We start from the raw sequence: 21,468 nt of genomic DNA on the forward strand, positions 1-21,468 counted from the left end.
ATGTGTTTGAATAGATAGATGACTGACTGGTGCTACATCTTAAGATTTAGCTTATTTCTTTATAAAAGTCAGCACGACAGATCACAGCCATGAATGAAAGTGAGCAGATGTGATGTCGTGTCTTAGCTCTGAGTACCTTACTGTATGACAGTGAGTGAGTCGCTTTGCTGCCCCATCTCAAATTCCACATATGTGGCAAAATATTTATTTGCTAACTGACCTTCGAGGTCTGCTTGAGTGAGATTACAGAATTATCTTATCCCCCTCAGACTGAACCTAAAACATGAGGGTTTTTGTTTTGTTTTGTTTTTCAAGAGGAAAAGGCTAATCTGGAAGAGTCAGGCACTTCAGAGGCTTTCTGAGTGCAATCATATTTTCAGTCAAGTGGTAAAAACCTAAATTCCAATGTGTCTTAAAAATAGGTAATGCTCTAACCTGATTATAGGGGAAGGTAAGTTCAGACACCCTCTCTATCATTGCTAGGAGTTTTAGCTGGTGTCATCAGTGTGGATTTCTGGGGATTTCCCTAGCACCAGGTTTCTCCCTAACCTCCTAATGGTTCCCTCTACTAAAGTATCTCTTTCATTGCTCTTCCTCTCTGTCCCTGTCTCCACTGGGCCATCTCAGTCTCTCCTATTCCCACCCCCCATCCCTTATCAGATTAGTGACTACCCTAATTGTCATCATAGAACCTACATCCAGTAACTGATGGAAGCAGATGCAGTGATCCACAACCAAGTATTGGGCTGAGCTCCTAGACCTCAAGAAGAGGGAGGAGGGATCACAGGAGTAAATGAGGTCAAGTCATGATGGAGAAAACCACAGCCACAGCTGATCTCATGGACTCTGGCCTGTCACCTGGGGAACATGCATGGGACTGAACTAGGCACTCTGAATGTGGGTGACAGTTATGCGGCATCTGTTTGGGGAGCCCCTGGAAGTGGGACCAGGGCTTATCTCAAGTGCATGACATAGCTTTTTTTTTTTTTTTTTTTGGTTTTTCGAGACAGGGTTTCTCTGTGTAGCTTTGCGCCTTTCCTGGAACTCACTTGGTAGCCCAGGCTGGCCTCGAACTCATAAAGATCCGCCTGCCTCTGCCTCCCGAGTGCTGGGATTAAAGGCGTGCGCCACCACCGCCCGGCGACATAGCTTTTTTAAACACATGGCCTAGTGTGGGACATCTTGCTCAGCCTTGACACAGTGGGGAGGGGCTTAGTCTTGCCTCAACTTAGTATGCCAGACTTCATTGACTCCCCAATGGAGGCCTTACCCTCTCTGAGGAGTGGATGGGGGATGATGGGGGATGGTGGGAGTTGGGAGAAGGGGAGGGAGGGGGAACTGGAATTGCTATGTAAAATGAAAAAAACCTTTTTTTTAAAAAAATGGATAAATGTACTGAATGAGTCCAACCCCACCAAAAGCTGACCTTCATTTCACCTCTGCAATTCTGCTTGTCCCAATCTCTAGAAGAACTGTTATTCATGTGAATCCAGGTAAAGGAGGTGCTTCCTAGCTGTGTGGTCAGTCTCTGGTTACTAAGTTGATCATGGTCAAAGGCTTGCTGCAGGGAGCAAGACCATTTCTGTCTGCATCTCCTCTATCTTTCCATGCTGTGGTAAATATGCTTATTGTTGCTTGCAGACGAATATCCTGAGATACATGTGGCTCTTGCCTTCTAGAACTATGCCCAATGTGACAAAGGAGCTGAATTTTAACTATATTGCATAGATTAATCCCAGATAACCAGTGGCTGTGACATTGGACAGTGCTAAGTACAATGATGTGACACACTGATAAAGTGTTGGTCACATAGCAAATCCCTGGGGACTGCCATTCTCTAGTCATGCTGGTGATGAGGATGATATTCTTACACTTGTCCATCCCTCTATCTCACAGTTTACCTGCCTTTATCCTAGGAATATAGATAGTGAGATGGAAGGTGTTTCCATGGGAGTTGTAGTTCTGGGCCCCTGTGGGCCACAAGAACAGAGAACATCCATTCATTCCCTCATGTTTGCACCACTCAGCAATGCTTGGGTGCCAGTGTCCTCTGTGGAGGTCAAGGAGACCCACAGACTTCCAGGGAGACGGTGAGTACTAGAGTATGTCCACCTGCTTTCCAGTGATATTTCTCCAGGAGGCCCCTCCAAGCCTCCTGAGAATGTGTTAACCTTAGGTCTGTCACTATGGTGAGTTGGGAATCGAGATGATAACCATTGACAGAACCCCTGACAAAGATTACACGAGTTCATGGAGCCAGTTTTTAAAATTCAATATTTAACAAAAGTAGCCAACACCATACTATATAAACACATCTTACCTACACTGTACATACTCTAGAACCCCTAGACCACCCCACACTGTACCACCTATACCCACCCACCCAGAATATACAAGCAGATCTACCTATACTCCACACACTCTAGAACCCCTAGACCACTTCATACTGTGTCATCTACACACACAAAGATTATATACATACATACATATATATGTATACATACATACACATATATATACATAAACACACACACATTATATATATATATTAGAGAGAAAGAGAGAGAGAGAGAGAGAGAGAGAGACTAGGTAGCAGACAGACCCCTGCAGTATAATATTCCAGGTGAACAACTACATTAAAAACCTAGGAGATTTCAGTAGAACTCTGGGTCATATCAATAGAGGCGACATGAAGGCCAGGTGAAACATGATTAACTGAGAAGGGAGATTTGGGTAAATGAGTTGTTTTCCATGTCTGCTTCCACTTTTGTTGTTTGTACTTTGTGTTTTATCCTAAGTGTTATTGCCAAGACCAATGTCAAAGAGCTTTCTCCATTAATTTTTTTCCAGGAATTTTAGGGATTTAAGTCTTTACTCCATGTTTACATCATCTTTATATGCATATAAAATAAATGTAGGCTTACTGGAAAGGTTATCTTTTCCATGTTTGTATTCTTGGTGCCTCTGTCAAATTCTGGTTGCATGCATATATATGTATGTATGCTTTCTAGTCTGTTCCATTGGTCTGTGTGTCTATTTTCATGCCAACCATATTGTATGACTGGCATATCTATTCATTTACATTGAGATTGGAAAGTGTGATACTTCCGGTATAGTGTTTTCTTTACTGCAGTAACTATTGTGGGTGCACACACGTTTTAGAAAAGGAGCCTTCTATTCTATTTCTGTGAAGAATGACAGTGGCATTTTGACTGGGATTATACCGAATCCATATATTTGTAAATAGTGTGGATATTTTAACCATGATTATCCCTCTGATCAATGAACATATCTTTCTGTTGGTTTGTATAGTCCTCAATTTCTTCCATCAGTGTCTTTCAGCTTTCAGCATATAGACCTTTACCACCTTGCTCAAATTATTAAGTATTGGTTGCTTTGCTATCATAAACAGGTGAATTTTTCTTTTTTAGTAGTTCCTTATTAGTAGATAGATATGCAACTAATTTTATACCTTGATTGTAAATCCTACAAATTTGTTGAATGTCTTGGTTTTACATGGGTCTTATGAGTTTTCTGTATATAAGATCAGGCCATCTGCAAATGAATATAATTTTACTTCTTTATTTCCAGCTTGAGTATTTTCTTCTTTCTCCTGCCAATTTGCTCAGTGCAGAACTTCAGCTTTACATTGGCCAGGAGTGGCAAGAGCAACTAGCATTCTTGTTTTATATTCAAACTTACAAGGAAAAATTTTCAACTTTCTTTATTTTTTAAGTGTGACATTAGCTGAAGATTTACTATATAATGTTTGGTTTTGTTGAGATACATTCTACATCTAACGTACTGAGAGCTTTTAGTCATAAAGTCATGTTGAATTTTTTGCATGCTTTTTCCTGTATCTATGGAGGCAATAACATGGGTTTTCATCCTTCACTATGTTAGTGTGGTATATTGTGTGCATTAACTTACATACTTAACCATCCTTGCATTCCAGGGACAATAAACCCTACTTGATCTCAATGTATCGGGTTTTGAATTCAGTTTGTTAGTAATGTTTTCTTGAGTAATTTTTCATGTATATTCATCAAGGATATTAGCTTATAATTTCATTTATTGTTCTCTGACTTTGTTGTTACGGTAACACTGCCTTCAAAAAGGGTATTTGAACACTGTCTTTACCCTGATCCTCTGCTGCTTAATTTTTTTTTGTTAACAGTAAATAACTAAGAATGATCACTCAATTTTTTTCAGTTCTTTCTGACAGACATTCTTCAAATGTGGCATATGAATATAATAGGCCTGTGGTTTGTAAACAAAAAAGGATTGTTGGCTTTTACAGTTTCTTAGATTCAGTCTTATGTATCTGGACACTACATTTATATTCATTTTTTAATGCTACCTACAGACTTTCAAAAAGTAAGTAGGTTTGAAGAACAACTATTTGTTATCCCCTGGTTCTATGAGCCAGGAGGCTGGTCATAGTTTAGTTGGATCCTGCCAGTGTTCTGGGTCTAGGAGGCTTTGGTCAGGGTGTGGTCTGTGAGACATCTCCATCAGAAGAGGGAGGATGGAGGGACCTGCCTCTGAGTTCCTCCTGGTTGCCAGAAGACTGCTTCTTCTTATAGCTGCAGAATCAAAATTTCCAGTTTCTTCTTGGCTCTTGGCTAAGACTGTCCTTAGCTCCAAAGTCCTGGTGCAGTTATACATGGTTTTCTCTATAGATAGGCCTTCTTACAATGTGATCACTTCCTACTTCAAGGTGAGAGAGAGAGGCCTTTTATATGCCCTAGAAGGAGGCAGGGGGAGGAGGAAGTGAAAGAGTATTCCCTTGCACATGCATGCTTGTGCTACATATAACACATTCAATCACCTCTGTCACAGAAAATATTGAGATTGCAGAGGATAGTAAACAATGAGATATGGGCCTTTCTGCCATATTTAAACTATTTTCCTGAAACACTTTTGGCATAATCTATTAGAATGTCATTATCAGGGGTTCCATAGACAAGCCTCTCCTAAAGGAAAATCAGTAACTGTCCACACTTTGTCTGCACATCCTCAACAGAGAAGCCCTAGCGTGTGTCCCCCAACAAGGCTAAACCAGAAGTTCATTCTCCCAATCTCCTTGCTGTGTCTCATGAGTCTGTGCTGAAATCAAGGGCTGTCGCTGCTTTGGTTGTTGACATGCTCTGTTAGCACTGAACAGGATGTGGGGGACATAGACTTTTGGTGACTTGGTCATGGGTTTGTATCTCCAGGAAGGAAGTGCTCTGCCCTTCTCTCATCTAATTGAGTGGCATTTGTGCCTCCTTCAGAGCGGCTGTCATTTGTGTGTCCTCCGTCTTAAGCGCTTTGTATGTCTGCCTTGCAATCTGTACTAGATTGAAGTTTCAAGAGTTGAAAGGAGGAGCTTGTCTTGCTCCCTGGCACCCCAGTGCATCCAGCACAGAGGAGTTTCTCTGCTAATGTCAGTGATTGAAGGGTGAGGGCTGAGAATATGGCTCAGAGGAACAGCATTTGCCTTGTAAGTTTGAAGTTCGGGGCTCAATTCCCAGTACCATGTGGGGGGGAGGGGACGGGGGAGGGGAATAATGAAATCAATTAATAGCTAGATAATAGCAAGGAGATGATAACTTGTCAAGGACGTGTGTTTTGTTTTTTTTCTGATCATTTTATGTTTATCATATGCATGATATATTTGATCAAAGAAGCAAGAATCAACATCAAGTCAATAACTGGTCTCACACATTCAGTACATTATGCATACTAATGCATGCACTCAGGGACTGTTACATCTAAGCCCAAAGCAAGCAGTTGGTAAGCACATGCTGCTACACTGTAGGTAGGAACTCAATCAATGAAATCCCTCTGCTTTGCAAAAAGCCACTACATTGAGAAAAATGAACACAGATTAAGAAGAACAACATACCTGTGTCAACATCAGGGGCAGTTCCTGCCCACACACATCCGTTCATCAGTTCTGGAAGTGCAGAGTCCCCAGGCTGGACCATGTGCTTAACCTACCTGAACGTGCAGGTACCTTGGTGCAGGCAATAGTAATAAAATGTTTTCAAGAATTATCTTCCTGCACAAGCTCAGCTCTCTCTCAAGTTTAGACATAAAGGTCCTAACCCTCGATATGGGACCATATTTCGAGACAGGGTCTTTCTAGAGGTAATTTATATAAAACAGTATAATTAGGGTGGGCTTTGATGCAACAAGACTGGCGTCCTTATATAAAGAGGAGACCGAGGCACAGACACAAAGAGAAGGCAATGTGAAGGTCACCAAAAATGACCATGTATCAGCCAAGGAATGATGTCTGAAAGCGACTGTCCTTCATGGCCCTCAGAAGAACCTCCTAACACTGTGATCTCACACATCTGGCCTCCAGAACACTGAGAAAAATGTTATTTCTGTTGTCTGATCTACCCAAGTACAGTGCTTCAGAATTCTGCTGAATGAACACAGGCCCCTCACAAATACTAAAGCCAAAAGGAGTCTAGACATCTACCCTTAAGAATCTGCATGCTGTGGTTTGCATCTGAAATGCCCCCCAAGGCTCATACATCAAAAATTGATCTTTTTTTAAAATCAATATCCAGAGGTGTTGATCTTGTAAGGCCATGAATTTCACTAGTAGTAAATCTACCAATGAGCCCATAGCTGAATGGGGTGTTAGGAGGAGAGACCTGGGTTAAGCAGGTCACTGCAGTATGCCTTTAACGACTTTTGTGTTTTTATATTCTCCCACCTCCCTCTTCCTCCCTCGTCTTTTCTCTCTCTCCTTCCTGGTTTTGATAGAAGTAGCTTTCTTCTGACTTCTCTTTATGATGCCTCACCTCATACAGACCCACAGTATCAGAACCAGTGACCACAGATGGAAATGTCTGGAAAGCACAAGCATGTTGTCAGTCACAAAAGGCTGACTAACATCTGAGATCTGCCCTTTTAATTTCATTGGTCCCACTTCCTCCTATTGCTCATCTTCACCTTCTCACCAATATATGGCGAGCCTGGAAGTTTCATGCTAACATCATATCACAATTGCGCCAAAGTATTGCTGAGGTCCCAAGAATTACCATTATCCCTATGACAACTTGCAACCATCTATAGAGAGGTACAGTAGGACAGGCCCATAGTGTTGAGAAAATTGGATTGGCTCAAATCAGTTGCCAAGGCATGCACATAACATACCTCCTTATGAACCAACCTGAAGTCTGCCTGAGGGCCTAGCAATAGGTGCTGTCAGAGTTCCTGGTCACTGTCAGAGTTCCTAATCATGCCCAGCCAATGAGGGATGACCATGCAATGCCACCAGATTGTGACACAGACTGGGTGCTGGGAGGAGGGTATATAAGGCCTTCCCCATTATTGAATAAAGGAGTTTGTTGTTTGCCTTCAACTGACTTCCAGTGTCTGTGCTGTTGACACTGTGCCTTCTCACCTGGTTCCCCCAAGGAAGCCATTAGAATCCAGCAACATTTGGTGCCTGAATGTGGGGCTTCTGTTACTTTCTCTCCCACAGTACAAGTTCTGATCATCTCCTTCCCTTGACAGCACCCCCAAGATGGTGTGTTTTGGTGAGAAGGCCCCTCAGTGTTGTGTTCTTTCCATCCCTTTGGCAGGTAAGCACTGGGACCCCCATTTCTTTCCTTCTTTCATGTTGTCTGGCCATGCCATTAGGAAGGCACATTTTTTTTCCTGTTTTGGTTCACCCAGCACCTCCACATAAGGATTGACACCCCAGGAGGTGGAACCAAGGCTCAGCTCCCCAGTGTCCCTCATCTGGAGATACTGTGTGGGAACACGACCATTGCCTAAAAAAACATGGATGTCCCCCATGAAGCACAAGACATAAGGATCCTATACAAATTCCATCCCCGTTGACTGTTAATCTTCTTTTATATGCCTGCTGTTTTCCTCTAAGAGATGGGTAATCTTTTCATCACCCCCCACCACCCCCATGTTGGACATTTCTATGCTCGATCTGATGATGAGGAGACAGATGGTTTGGGCCAAGTGAAATCTGTCAAGAACACAGCTGTCACTTTGGGCCCCAAGATATCTGTCAGGGAGAACATAGTTGTCAGCGTGGGTCCCATGAAATCTGTCAAGAACATAGCTGTCAGTTTGGGCCCCCCAAATCTGTCAAGGAGAAGGCAGCTGTCATTATGTGCTGCTCCCCCTTCTGCTCAACCGCCACTGCGAGCAGCTACACCTCCGTGACATTCTTGGGGTGATCTAACTTGGTACCTGCCTGCCTCAGGAGGTGGCTACTCTCCTGTAGTGCCAGGTATGTTACAGCCCTCACAGCCTGCACCACTGCTGGCCCACAGGAACCTTCCAAGTCAATGTGGGCCCATGTGCCGATGCCCAGCCCTGGATTCACACCCCAGAGCTGATCTCTCCCTCATTTGGAAGGGAGCCATGTGTCAGTTGGCCCAGAGTCCCCCTACTTTCAGCAGGTTTTCACTCAATGGTCCGTGCAGTTACAAACGTATTTCGATTGGTACCATTTACTTAAAGCTGTACTGGAGCCTGCAGTCTTTTTCAGTTGGAGATTGGCCTATGATGATCAGACAGAGTCCCAGACACAGACAAACATCTTACTTAATGCCCCAGTGACCTATGATATGCTCACAGGGAATATGTCCATCCAGTGCACCAGGTACAGATTGGCTTGAATGCCCATTTTCAACAGGTCTCAGACCTGGCCCTCAAGGTCCTACAAGGGGCTCAGTCCAGCCTACAAGCACTGGGCATCTCTGCCAAAGAACACACTGTTGCCCCTGGTGAGATGGAGAAATTCTATCTCCCTGCAATGGCTGCTGCCAGCCCCTCTGCTAACCCATGGGAAAAGGTATGCTTATGTTTTTCCTCAGAGTGCCACTATGCCAATGCCCTGCAAGTGATGTATACCTGGTCACAGATCATTCTGCTTCCACCAAGGAGGAAATAACCTATGATGGGTAATATATCTACTCTCCTTTCTTGCTCTCATTGCTCCTCTAAAGGCTGAAGACTTGTGGGCTCTCATGTTTCCTCATTTGCATAATGCTTTTTGAGATGAGGAATGTTAGTTTAGTAGGCCAGGAGCTAGCTAAATATATTAAGGGCCCATGGTCAGCTAAGTTTCTATATTATTCATTACAGCTAACATATGGAATTTTCCAATTAAATCAGACAAGGGCAGAGGACATGGCCTTTGACTACTTTTTTGAGGTTTGGCATGTTATAAAAAGGCTATTTGATCCTTCTTGGATTTTCACCTACGTTTTGATTGGTGGGGTGGTGCATTTAATCTTTCTCCTTTTTAAGTGTCTCCTACAGCACATCCACCAACAACAGGCAGCCACTAAGGTGACTTTACAGGTGTTAATGGCTCTTAGACATCCAACTCATAGCCCTCTCCAGGAGGTTATACAAGCCTGGCTTTCTGAAATTCAAAAGGCTGCTTTACCCTCCCCACCCCAGGGATGGATGCTCTTCTAGAGTTGATAGTCAGTGACGGGTAAGAGCTTGATTGGCAATCCAACCTAAGACAGGCATAGTCCAATTGCTGAGTGCCCCCCCCCCTTTAGGTGGGGTCAACAAGGATGGAGCAAAGAACTCTGACTCCCGTTCAGTGCCCACATAATAAAATAAAAGGGTGGATATGTAGTAGGACAGGCCCATAAGGTTGAGGAAATTGACTCAAACCAGTTGCCAAGGCATTCACATAATATAATTCCTTATGAACCAACCTGGAGACTGCCTAAGGGCCTAGCAACAGGCGCTGTCAGAGTTCCTGGTCATTGTCAGAGTTCCTGATCATACGAGCCAATGAAGGAAGACCACGCAATGCCACCAGATTGCAACACAGACTGGGTGCTGGGAGGAGGGTATATGAGTCCTTCCCCATTATTGAATAAATCAGTGTGCTGGGTTTGCCTTCAACTGACTCCTGGTGTGTCACTGATGCTGTGCCTTCTTACCCCCTCCTCCAAGAAAGCCTTTAGAATCCAGCAATGGCGGGGGGGGGGGGTGTTGGAAGAGGATATTCAAATAGTAAACATGTAAGTAGATGGCACCTGACGTTAATTTGTCCCACTGTTTGGGAGGAGGTACAGGGTCCTTTCCTTGCCACCAGCAGCCTCCCGGAGTCTGGTTCTATCTCTCTGTGTCCTATCTAGTCTCTCTGGGCCAGAAGTCTAGCCTATAGTCATCATGAACTCTCTGCAGCTCTGCAAAGCCCGGTCCACTCTCACTTCCCTAACTAACCCATTGTGGCTCTGTGCAAACACACTCGACCTAGAAACCTCTCAGCCCATGGCCAAAGCTACTGTCAGTGCAGTTGCCTCTAGGGAACTTCCTCATCAGGAGTTCTTCCTCTCTGCGCCCGCGGCTTTCGGTTGCCCTCTGATCTGTCAACCCCTGCTAGGTGCCTTTGCCCCCCACTGTGCAAAGACAGAGCCTTCATATTTTGAGCAGCACTGAAGAATGACAGACAAATAGTTACAGAAATTGTACTCTTCTAACCCCCAGAAATGCACATCCTATCTCTAGGCAGAGAACATCACAAGTCAAAGCAGAGAACTGGGTTTCTCCATGTCACTAGCACTAACTAAAAGTGCTAAACACTAACAAGAGTGAAGCTGGAGGCTTTTCATGCGAGCCTTCTATCCTAAAGCTCTGTTCCCAACCCTGCATGAAGTTACAGTCTTACCTTAGACTTTGGACCTGGTGTTTTCATTTCCTTTGGTAGTTGAAGGACAGATATTTCTAAAAGAACACCTAAAAATGAACACAAGAATGAATCTTTCAGTCATCTTTACAAAAAAAAAGTCACCCAAAGCATTTAAACAATGGCACAGAAGCCAGGACAATGTTTTATCTTGGTTGCTTTGAATGATGTAACAAATGATGCAATAACCAAGGAGAGCAGGGTGCCGCAAAGTCAGTATTCATAATATATAAATAGCACTTATTCATTAAAAAACAATTTTCTAAATGTGAAAATGACTATGCAAAATTGATGGGAATGGGCAGGACATTTTATAAGAAGCCAGACCTCACTGGTAGATTAAATGGGACTGCATTTCACCTGCCATGCCTTACTACAAGTTTTTAATGACAGAAGCAAATGATGGGAAGAGGACATGGATTTCCTTTCAAGAGAAAAACTCAGCGGGGGATGAATATCAGGGAAACTTCACAAAGACTAAGAACTCACAGAAACAATCCCAACTAAATAGGTATTCTAAGTTTGCTACGGACAGAAGCACCATCCAGCACTATTCATCAGTGCAAACCAGGACACTGCTCAGTATATTTGAGACTCAGCTCCTCACGCAGAGGAGTCCAAGAACTGTAGCCCACTTGGTACAGATCAAATGCCAAAGCGCGTGCAGCATCGCTTAGCGCGGAGCGCACACGTGGGGCATCACTTAGCATGCAGTGGGCACTTCACGTGCAATTCTCGTCATCGCTGCAGCTCCTCAGAGACTCAAACAGCAACTGCTCGCCGCTGAGTGACATCAAGCTTTCTGACCAAGGCCCCAGCAGCCACCCTGGCATACCTTACACTGCAATGCCAACCATAGACAGTTGGGCAGTTGATAGAGTGCTTGCACAAAATCTCCCGTTAAGATCAACCACAAAATGAGGTGAGACACTGAAGGAGGGTACTTTTACCATGGCCGTCTACAATCTTAACATGTCGTTAAAGAAATGGTGGATGATGTGTGCTCAAGGATAAGGAATGCGGACAGGGCTGTAGCTCAGCTGGTGGAGCGCAAGCACGCACAAAGCTCTGGTCTTAATGGCAAGCACCGCAAAGACAGGTGAGGTATAGCATGCCTGTAATCCCCAGCATTGAGGAAATAGAGGTAGAAGAATCAGCAATTCAAGGCTATACTCTCTCTCCGATCGAGAGTCTTGAGGGAGACCATCTCCCTCTTATTCCCCCAGGGTACTCTTGGGCAGGGAGAAATGAGGAATTTGTAGGTAGAAGTATATATAGAGAAACAGGCAGGAAAACACAGGAGAGCCTCGGGAGGGCCTGGGTCTGAACTCACCAGCCCCTTCTGTCTCTACTAAAGGGCTTTTTAAAGGAATGCCAAGGGGTGGAGCAAAAGACTCCCCTCCCCCCAGCACAGCCGAGTGCAGATCATTCCAGACACCTGGTGACCCTGCACATGGTCCAGTCATCCCCTAATGCAACCCTGCTGTGTAAAGCATGCTCAGATCTCACTAGGAAACCTTGACAGGCTTCCACAGAGTCTGAAGCCAGTGTGATCTACATGAGACTCTGTGCCACCACCAGAAAGAGCAAGAAATGTAGATAAAAGATATAGCATATTGAGTATGTTCATGTACATGTTTTATATGTGCACATACTATATTATAAAGTGGATATATATGTGTATATATATACATATATACATATATACATATATATATATGTATATATGAAGTGTTTTGTATGTACTGGTTATAGATAACAAGTATATATAGATATATATATAGATACATATGAGGGAGGGAGGGAAACTGATCCCTTAATGGAAGAACTTGTAACCCTCATAAGTAAGACTCTTAACATTATCATGTAGTCAAAAATGCAACTAATTGGACATTTATTAGTACTTGGATTCAGAAGCCCAGTGACAGACACATCTCATGATACACACATGCAAAAGTACTTCATGTTTATTACATTTGAAAACCACAGTTTTTAGTGCTTCTGACTTTTTGACAGAATTCTCAAATGTCAGCACATGACTGAAAGTAGCCTCAAAGTGCGGCTGTGAAGAGTGTATCCACAGTCAGATTTCCATAGACACTTTACACGCCTTTTAATTCCTTTTATTCTCGGAATCATTTTAAAAAAAAAGAGAGAAGGAGAACTAGTTTTTTTCAAAGTACTTTAAAAATTCAACACAATAGTAACTCAAAAAGTGTGGGCAGAGAAGCATGGTGATTTTAAGGGCCCTGTCCACTAACAAGGGAATTCAGGAGGAATGTCACCTGAATCAAAGATGTGTAAATAGCACACCTGATTGTTAGCCGAGAGATCCTGCTTTGAACAATTATTTAACGTCTCAATGTTTAACCTTCACACAGGCTGCTGCCTTCCCCACATGAGTACATTGCTTTCTCAAATGGAGAGAAACTCATCACTTAAACATGCCTTTTGACTCTCTCCCCCACTTTCCTGTGTGAGTCATTTCTAGATAATCCAATTAGAAGGAAGGACATTCTCTCCTGACTTTAACATAATCACAGCAGACCACCCCACCTCGAATCCCCCCAAACACAGCCCAAGTTATACAGTGGGTAGAACAGTGCGCACAGCTTGGCTACTTCCTCTTCAACCTGATCCAAGGTGTTCTGCCCTCCTCAGCTTTGCCTTGGTTTCTCTCCAAATCAATCATCCCTTCTGCTCAGTCCTGGGAGCCACGTGAGTTCCTTCTGTCCCTAACACGGAGGCCCCAGAGCAAAAGTTGGAGGCAAATGCACCCAGCCCAGAAGCAAACACGCCTTGCTCCAGCTTTGGCCCACAATAAACACATGCTCCGACGTTGCTCCTTTGTAGATTCTGAACAAGTTTCATGAGCCAGTATCTCACAAACATCTGCCTTCATTATAATTATATTTCTATTTCAGCCGCACCAAGCTATTTACAGAGGAGCCTGTTCATAAGGAGCTTTATAATTAAGCAAACAGAAATATCTTTTTATAGGATGCAGATCTGGGGGTGATAATCACACACAAAACACACAGCAACAGTTGCAAATAGAGTGTTTAACGCTAGTTATATAGTTAGTGATGTGCTCAATAAAGCCTGACATGCCTTTGTTCCTAAATACGAGAAAATATGGTCTTTGCTACACTGCAGTGTAAACTGTCTTCTGTTTTTTTTTTTTTTCCTAAGCAAAGGCCATGTTATTCAGGATAGGTTCTTAAGATGTGTATGTGTGTTATGTGTACGTGTGTGTTTTATATGACAAAGTTACAACATACATTCTCTGGCTTAGTAGCATTTGAAATCTGCCTGGAATTTGGAGAAGGGAGCGAGCGAGCGAGCGAGCAAGCAGATTCTAAATATAAGCAAGGATGTATGGACGCACAGAATGTGACAGATCAAATTAGCAGAGTAGAATCAATGCGATGGTATTCTGGAAGTAGCTGCTAGACAAAGGGAAACAAAAAAATGCTAATGGTGGTGTCGGAAGAATTTCGCATACTCCAATCAACGTCAACCAGGGCACCCTGCCTTCTGCCAGGAATGTCAGCCTTACCTCACGCACCTTTCAATAGCTCTGACCAACCCTGCCCTTGCCCACGACATTCTGAAGCTTGCCGGCCTGCTTGGCCATTCAGAAGTTATGTGATCCCAGAGTTCCGATAAAAAGCAGCCATTGTGTGTTAAGACTCCGCCTTCAGTCTCAGAGTTCATACATATGATCTGCCAGAACTTTATTCTCAAAGCAATTACTCCTGAGAGTGTGCATGGTACATTAGAAATATTGTAGAAACTGATCTGACAAATACAAGCAGGAGAGAGTGGGAATGCCAGGAGAGATATGCCTCAGGGGGCGCGAGTGCTTTCTTTCAAATTTGAGGACCTGAGTTCAAATCCTTAGCACTCACATAAAAAGCCAGCACAGCCAAAAAGCACCCCCACACACACTCTCACACTATAACAATAAAGAAATATGAGAGAGAAAAGAAGTTCAGATCTTAAATATCAATTATCTTTTATCTGGTAACTCCAACAAAATATTTCCCTATATAATTGAAGTAATCTAAAATATGACTCCAATTGTATATAAATACATATGTGTATCAATACATATATACTGTACATAAATGCATATAAGATAAATTAATAAAACAACTTTTATCCCAGAAAAAGATTAATCATTGTCTGTCTCTATTATAACCACAAAGTTTGGAATCTCCACAAATACCCAAATGAAAGAGGATAATGATTCACCATACCCACACAATGGGCTCTCTACCTGTCATAAAGCTGTTGTCTTAAGTTAGCAATGATTTAGAGGAATTATTCTTCTAGACAGGGTCAGGGCAGAAGGGTACACAGTGTAAAACCAATTGTGTGCAGACAGAAGCATCCAAAGTGGGAAGAAACAGACCAAGGCGCCAGTAGCAGTTAAAGCTAGGAGATGGTTTTACATGAATTTTTCTTCATTCTTCTTGACTGTGGTTTTCCCCAACTTTTTTATGATAATTTAGCTACTAAGTTAAGCTTCAACCAAAGGCCACTGTGTAACTACGACCAATTTCAACATCCGTAATAGTTATAAAATTGAAGATTTTCATCCATCTCTGTAAGACTTGTGTTACCTTTTCAGTTTGCGAATTAGAACCTGTGCAAGAGCCGGGCATTGGTTGTCAAGTAATCCCAATGACTGTGTCTTTTTATCTGGGTTGGCATTAATTTTATTTTTCCTTTTTACTGGTTTTAAGTCACAAAGTGGTAGAGGAAAGCAGAGTGGGTTGGGCAAATTTCTCTGGATGGCAGATGCCACCAGGTGACACAGACACCAGTGGTGTGGACCTGAGGTCCCACGCTCACACCAAAGCCTCCACAGTGAGTCTTTGGACTCTGCTATCTTAACTAGGATAGAGAAACTACTGAGGAACCGGTTGAGGTTTCAGACTGGTCTGTAATTTGAATGGACTCCCTCCCTAGCTCTGGTGACAGGATCATTGACAGCAGACTCCTCTCATTTTCTCACCTTTGAAGGGGTCCCTGAAGCCATCGATGTGGTAGAGCATGAGGAGAGTCCATACATTTGAGACTTTCCTGGGTTCCTGTGTGAGCCAGGTAGATATCTGTCCTCCTGCTTCCAACTTGAGGTGGGGGTGGGGTAAGAGTTGGTGCTGGAGGATTAAGGAAATAAAAGATTTGGAGCAAACTAGGAGAAAGTAACAGAGGGAGGGGGAGGGGGGATCAGGTGTGGGGAGGAGAGAGAGTCGCAGGTATGTACACACTAATGGGGGAAGTGATGAGCAGGGCTTTGCCTAGCAGTGGACCCCATTCCCTTCAAGAACAAACACAGCCACGTGATTGTTTCTGCTGTAGAACCCTGACTGTGCCCATCCAGCAGTGATACATGTTCTGGTTGGTGGTGTGGATGATTTGATAGGCTCACGGATGTACATGACTCTTCATGGCATTGTGAGCCTGGGGTACACTCCCCCAGCGTCCCTTTCTGGCCTGCTGGCTGCCCTTGGACATTAAAAGCTTTGCTGCAATGCAGCTCCAGGTTGGAGTTTCACTTCTGGATTTGGAACCAATATGGCTCTTTCTGCCATTTCTGGGCTACTTCTCTTTGCTTGGGAGAAGTCCCTTAAGGAGGCAGTTCTTTGGAAAAAATAAAATCCCCCAAATCTTTATGTCAAAAAAGAAACAAGATTCTAACTCGGCCAGACTCCTCTCTCTGCCACCCTGTTTCCCTCTTGCCATGGCCCTTTTATGAACATCCTCTTCCCCAAGACCTATAATTAGTTGCATCTTGGTTGAGCATGGTCTGTAAGCAGGCCAGCACTGTGGGTGCAGGGGATCTGCAGTCACAGGAGGATCTGTGCATGGTAAGACCCTGCCTGTGCCTGGTTCCAAACTCTGTTGTTGCCACCTTAAAATTGGCACCGATTCCAGAGCTCTGCATGCTCACTTTTATTCATGAGTCTAAAAAGTATATTACCCAACACGCCCATGTTCAATGGCATGCCTGGTTTCTTCATGGCTGCCCACACTCCACACTCTGCCCCTTCCTAGGCTCTTCTCTCAAGTCGTTGGAGCGCTCTCCAGGCAGCTCTTGCTTCTGTTCTCCATCCTTCATGCCTTGTCTTCCCAGGGCTGCCAAGCTTCTCACCTCCCCTGCTAACCCCCGGACAATGCTCTGCCACTGTCCTCTCTGGCCCTTTCTGACTTCCATGCATGACAGAATTCTTGTTCTACAAACTCTGTATGGTTCTCATCTGATCAATGTCTGGAGTTCTTACCAGAAAGCTTCACCTTTCTCCACTAGGGCAGTGAAGTGTTTTTTTTTTTTTTTTTTTTTTTTTTTTTGTTTTGTTTTGTTTTTTGTTTTTGTTTTTGTTTTTGTTTTTTTGTTTTTGAGACAGGGTTTCTCTGTGTAGTTTTGGTGCCTGTCCTGGATCTTGCTCTGTAGACCAGGCTGGTCTTGAACTCACAGAGATCCGCCTGGCTCTGCCTCCCGAGTGCTGGGATTAAAGGTGTGTGTCACCACCACCCGGGTAGGGAGTGAAGTTTTTAGAACTGTGTTTGCTCTTACCCATCCTGCCACCTTAGTCGTGAACTTGAGGCACTGACCCACTTCAACTCTTCAGTCTCCCTGGAAACCTCAACCCTCCAATGTGAAATGCTCTCACTGCCCTCTCTAAACTGCTTCTTCCTCTAGATTTCCTTCTTTGATCAATGGATATATCTTACCATATGAGACAGATTAGCTGACAGATAAAGGATATGCGATAGACTGATAGGTGATAGATATATTGATAGAAGAGAAATGATAAATAGATGATAGATAGAAGATAGATGAATGATACATAGATAAATAGAAGATAGAGGATACGTTGATAGGTGATAGATGATAACAGATAGACAGGTGATAGATAGATGATAGATGTTCTTGCAGCCTTTCCCCATTCAGTCCATCATTTAGTTGCACACATGACCTGTTATAATGAATCCTTTGGTGCAGAATACACAAAGCCAAGTTCCTCTCATCCTTACCACTGGAATGTATCTTTCCATAGGTATGTGATGTTTCTATGGAACTTAGAGATCTGCTATAAGCCTTAACCTGCAACCCCTCCCCACGCACTTTAAATGTATGCAGGTGAAACCCAACGGCCTGTTACATTGGGATGGTGAGGTATGGCTGTCTTTCCGTCCAACACTCCACTTTGCATCAAAAGGCTACTTGATGCCCATGTGACACTACTGCAGCAGTGTTTCAGACACTGACTTCCTTGTTTAACGAAGACCTTTTCAGAATCAACCAAATGGGTCAGAACCCTTGACCTAGGAGTCAGTTGGTCATACAGTTTACTAGATTTCCCTCTTGGGCCACAAAAGGCCATAAATGATGGGAAAGTGGCCCTAGTCAGTCTACAGATGTTTTTCTATTAGCTGTAGTGAAGTTATTTCAACTGTACATTAAGTACTGATGGATCTACCAGATCAAAAGAGAAGGTTGCATACAACCTTGAGAGTCAGCTGCCTCAGTACTGCTTCTCTTCTAAGTCTACCTTCATCTGGAGTGGCCCGTCTCCTATTCACACCCATCAACTGTATTTGTATGTGCTTCCAATGTGTAGCTCTTATAAATTATTCTCATTTGAAATGGGCATGTTCTGTTGGCTATAACTGAGTAGGATTTTCCACCCATCCGATATTATTAATTCCTCTTCACATATTAGTTATTTTTCTTTTTCTGTGGCAACACCGTGACCAAAGCAACTTATAGATGAGTTTATTGGGCCTGAAAATTCCATGATGGCAGAGTAGAGGCATGGTGGTGAGAACAGGAAGTCAAGAGCTTACATCTCGAACCATAATTCAGGAGCAGAGAGAAAATGCAGAGTAGGAGTCTTTAGACCCCACCAAAGCCTGTCTCCAGTGACATGCCTCCTCTAACGAGGTGACACTTTCTGGGTGTCCTCAAAAAGCACCATCACCTGGGGACTCTGTATCCAAATGCCCTAGACTATGGGAGACATCTCATTCAAACCACCACACCCACGTCACTAGCTTTCCTCCATTGTAATACTCCTCACGTCACTGCCTATGGTGGCTCTGGCTTGCTCTACCTATTTTACTCCATCTATCTATTCAACCACTTTCTAGCTGGTGCCTGGCTTCTCCCACCTGTCTCTGCCACTTTTGAGAAGTACCCATGGACATTCTTGCTCAAGACTTGTGGTCCACACACCTTGAGTATAGATCAAGTAGTGGCATCTCTCTGGCAGCAGAGCAGATGGCATTTGAGGAAACGCCAGCTTGTTTTCCATCAGGATCACTAGAATGACTTTTCCTACCACCAATTAAAGGAGCTCTTCAGGGCATCTCTATCACATGGTATTCTCAACTTTTAACTTATTGACATCTCAGTGGGGTAAGCACTGTTAATGTATCACAATGAACATATAAAAATCAAGAATTTATTGGCTATAGAAGGCATTTTTATCTTATTATTATAAAATAATAATAAACTTTTATTATTTTTTATTTTATTTTTTAAAAAATAAAACTTTTTATTAGGTTTGATTCCCATTGATTCAAAGCATTTTTTTAAACAAGTTCTTGTCCTGAGTCTACATCTCCTAAACACAACTTGTAACAGAGGCTTTTCTTTCCTGCCTACCAGTTCCAAAATAACCATTCAGAGGCTTGTATTAATTATAAATGCTTGGCTGATGGGTCAGGCTTATTACTAGCTAGCTCTTACATTTAAGTTAACCCCTATTTCTTATCTATGTTTTTCCACGTGTTTTGTGGCTTGTTACCTCACTTTCTATCATCCTGCTTCCTCTGCAGCTGGCTAGTGCCTGCCCCATTCTGCCCTTCTTCATCTCCATCTGGCTTTTCTGCCCAACCTTATTCTGCCTGGCTAATGGCCAAAACAGCTTTATTTACCAACCAATGAAAGCAATGCATACTCACAGCATACAGAAAGACCATCCCACAGCACCACTAGTTCTGTCAATAAAAATCCATTTACCTTTTAATGACAGGCATGACTGTTTTTTTGATTTAACCATGATGGGAGTTAAGGATAGCAGAAGGACATATTGCAGTTCTTCTATGGCACAGGACTTTAATTAATGTGTATTCCCAATTGGTACATACTGAACATGAGAATGTGTACTTTGTCTGTTTACACTTACACACACACACACACACACACACACACACACACACACACAAATGCTCAAGCACACATACACACAACACATTGCCCAAAATACCACACAGTGTGGCACTAATCTTTTCTGATCCACTGACTACCCCTGCTGTCTCTCATCCACACTCTGCAGTGAGTTTCAGGAGGAACTCTGATCTCTAATCCCACCTGTAACCCACACAGAGACTCCAGAGTCCAGCTGAAGAAAGCCAAAGTCCTTAGCCACCTCCCAGAGCCACCTGACCCCACCCCTCTTCCTGGGCACGCCCACTCCTGCTCTCCCTCAAGCACAAGCCACAGGGTGATCGCTCCCTTCTCAGCTCCACATTTGAACCTGTGACAAACAAGGAAATCATTTTTTTCTGGTTGAAGCTCAGGCTATCCTATAAAATAAAGATAGTTATAGTGACCAACTTACAACACATATGGTAAACAGGAAGATTAAGTGAGAGAGTGCTTTTTTAAGCATTTGGTATACTATCTACATAGTAGTGACCAATAAATATGTATGGGTTTTTAAGGGCCTATGATTGTTTCATTAATGCGACACTGTAAACTGTTCATCTTGCTTTCCACAGATATGGGTACAGGATTCATTTGGCCAGTCTGCCTTGGCATCCCACACTGACATCATTCTCAGCATCTGAGTAGCGAGGCCACTGCGATGGCCCTCAGAGTTTGGAAGCACCGTGGTAACACTTCCCATGGAACATGCCTAGAAGTTCTTGATAAACACTTCTCCCTCCCTGTTATTTGTGCGATGCCTGAGAGCAAGGGCGACTCTGTTAGTCATCCCCTTTTCCAGGATCACAGCCAGACCCAGAAGAGAACAGGTGTTCAGGAAATTTATGTTGTTTAACTGGCTTCCTCCCTTTTTCTTTTTCATCCCTACTTCTTCTCTAACCCGCCCCCCCCCAAATCCCACATTAAAAATTCTTACACTTTTATTTTTATCTGCAACTCTCAGTGAACCACTACTTATGATACCCAGTCTAAAAACAGTGTGGTTTAAAAGGAACAGCCCCAGTAGTGATTCATGCCCATCTCTTGTGCACAGTGTACCACGGGTCCTGGTTTTCTTTCTCCTCCTTCCCTCTGAGCCCCTTAGTGTCAAACACCCTCCTCTTCCGCTTACCGGCCCACACCGCAGACACAGCAGTGAGCTCTTCTGTGCTCGCAGGCACACCCCTGTAGCTTTTGGCTCCCTCTTCCATCTCCCCACACCTCCCCTCTTTTTTCCCCCTTATCAGTCTGTTTCCCCTGGTTACCAAAGGGATAGACCCCTTGAGAATTTAGTCCCCCCCAACCCCAGTGTTTTTCTAGAGAGAATGTTTCCAGTTGTTGTTTATTTCTCCCTTGAAATTCCAGAGAGAAGGACTAGTCCAAGGATGAGCTCCTATGGTTCTGCCATGCTCAGGGTGGGGTGGGAAAGAGTATGTTACAGAATCCAACACATCTGTATGTTTGGGCCAGTGCTCTGTGGCTTTGCCACACATCCGGCTATAGGTTCAGGGACAGATCATATTTATACACACAAACCATTCATAGATGTTTCACTCCG

The sequence above is a fragment of the Peromyscus maniculatus genome, chromosome 22 (assembly GCF_049852395.1).
Source record: "Peromyscus maniculatus bairdii isolate BWxNUB_F1_BW_parent chromosome 22, HU_Pman_BW_mat_3.1, whole genome shotgun sequence".
In the NCBI taxonomy this organism is placed as follows: Eukaryota; Metazoa; Chordata; class Mammalia; order Rodentia; family Cricetidae; genus Peromyscus; species Peromyscus maniculatus.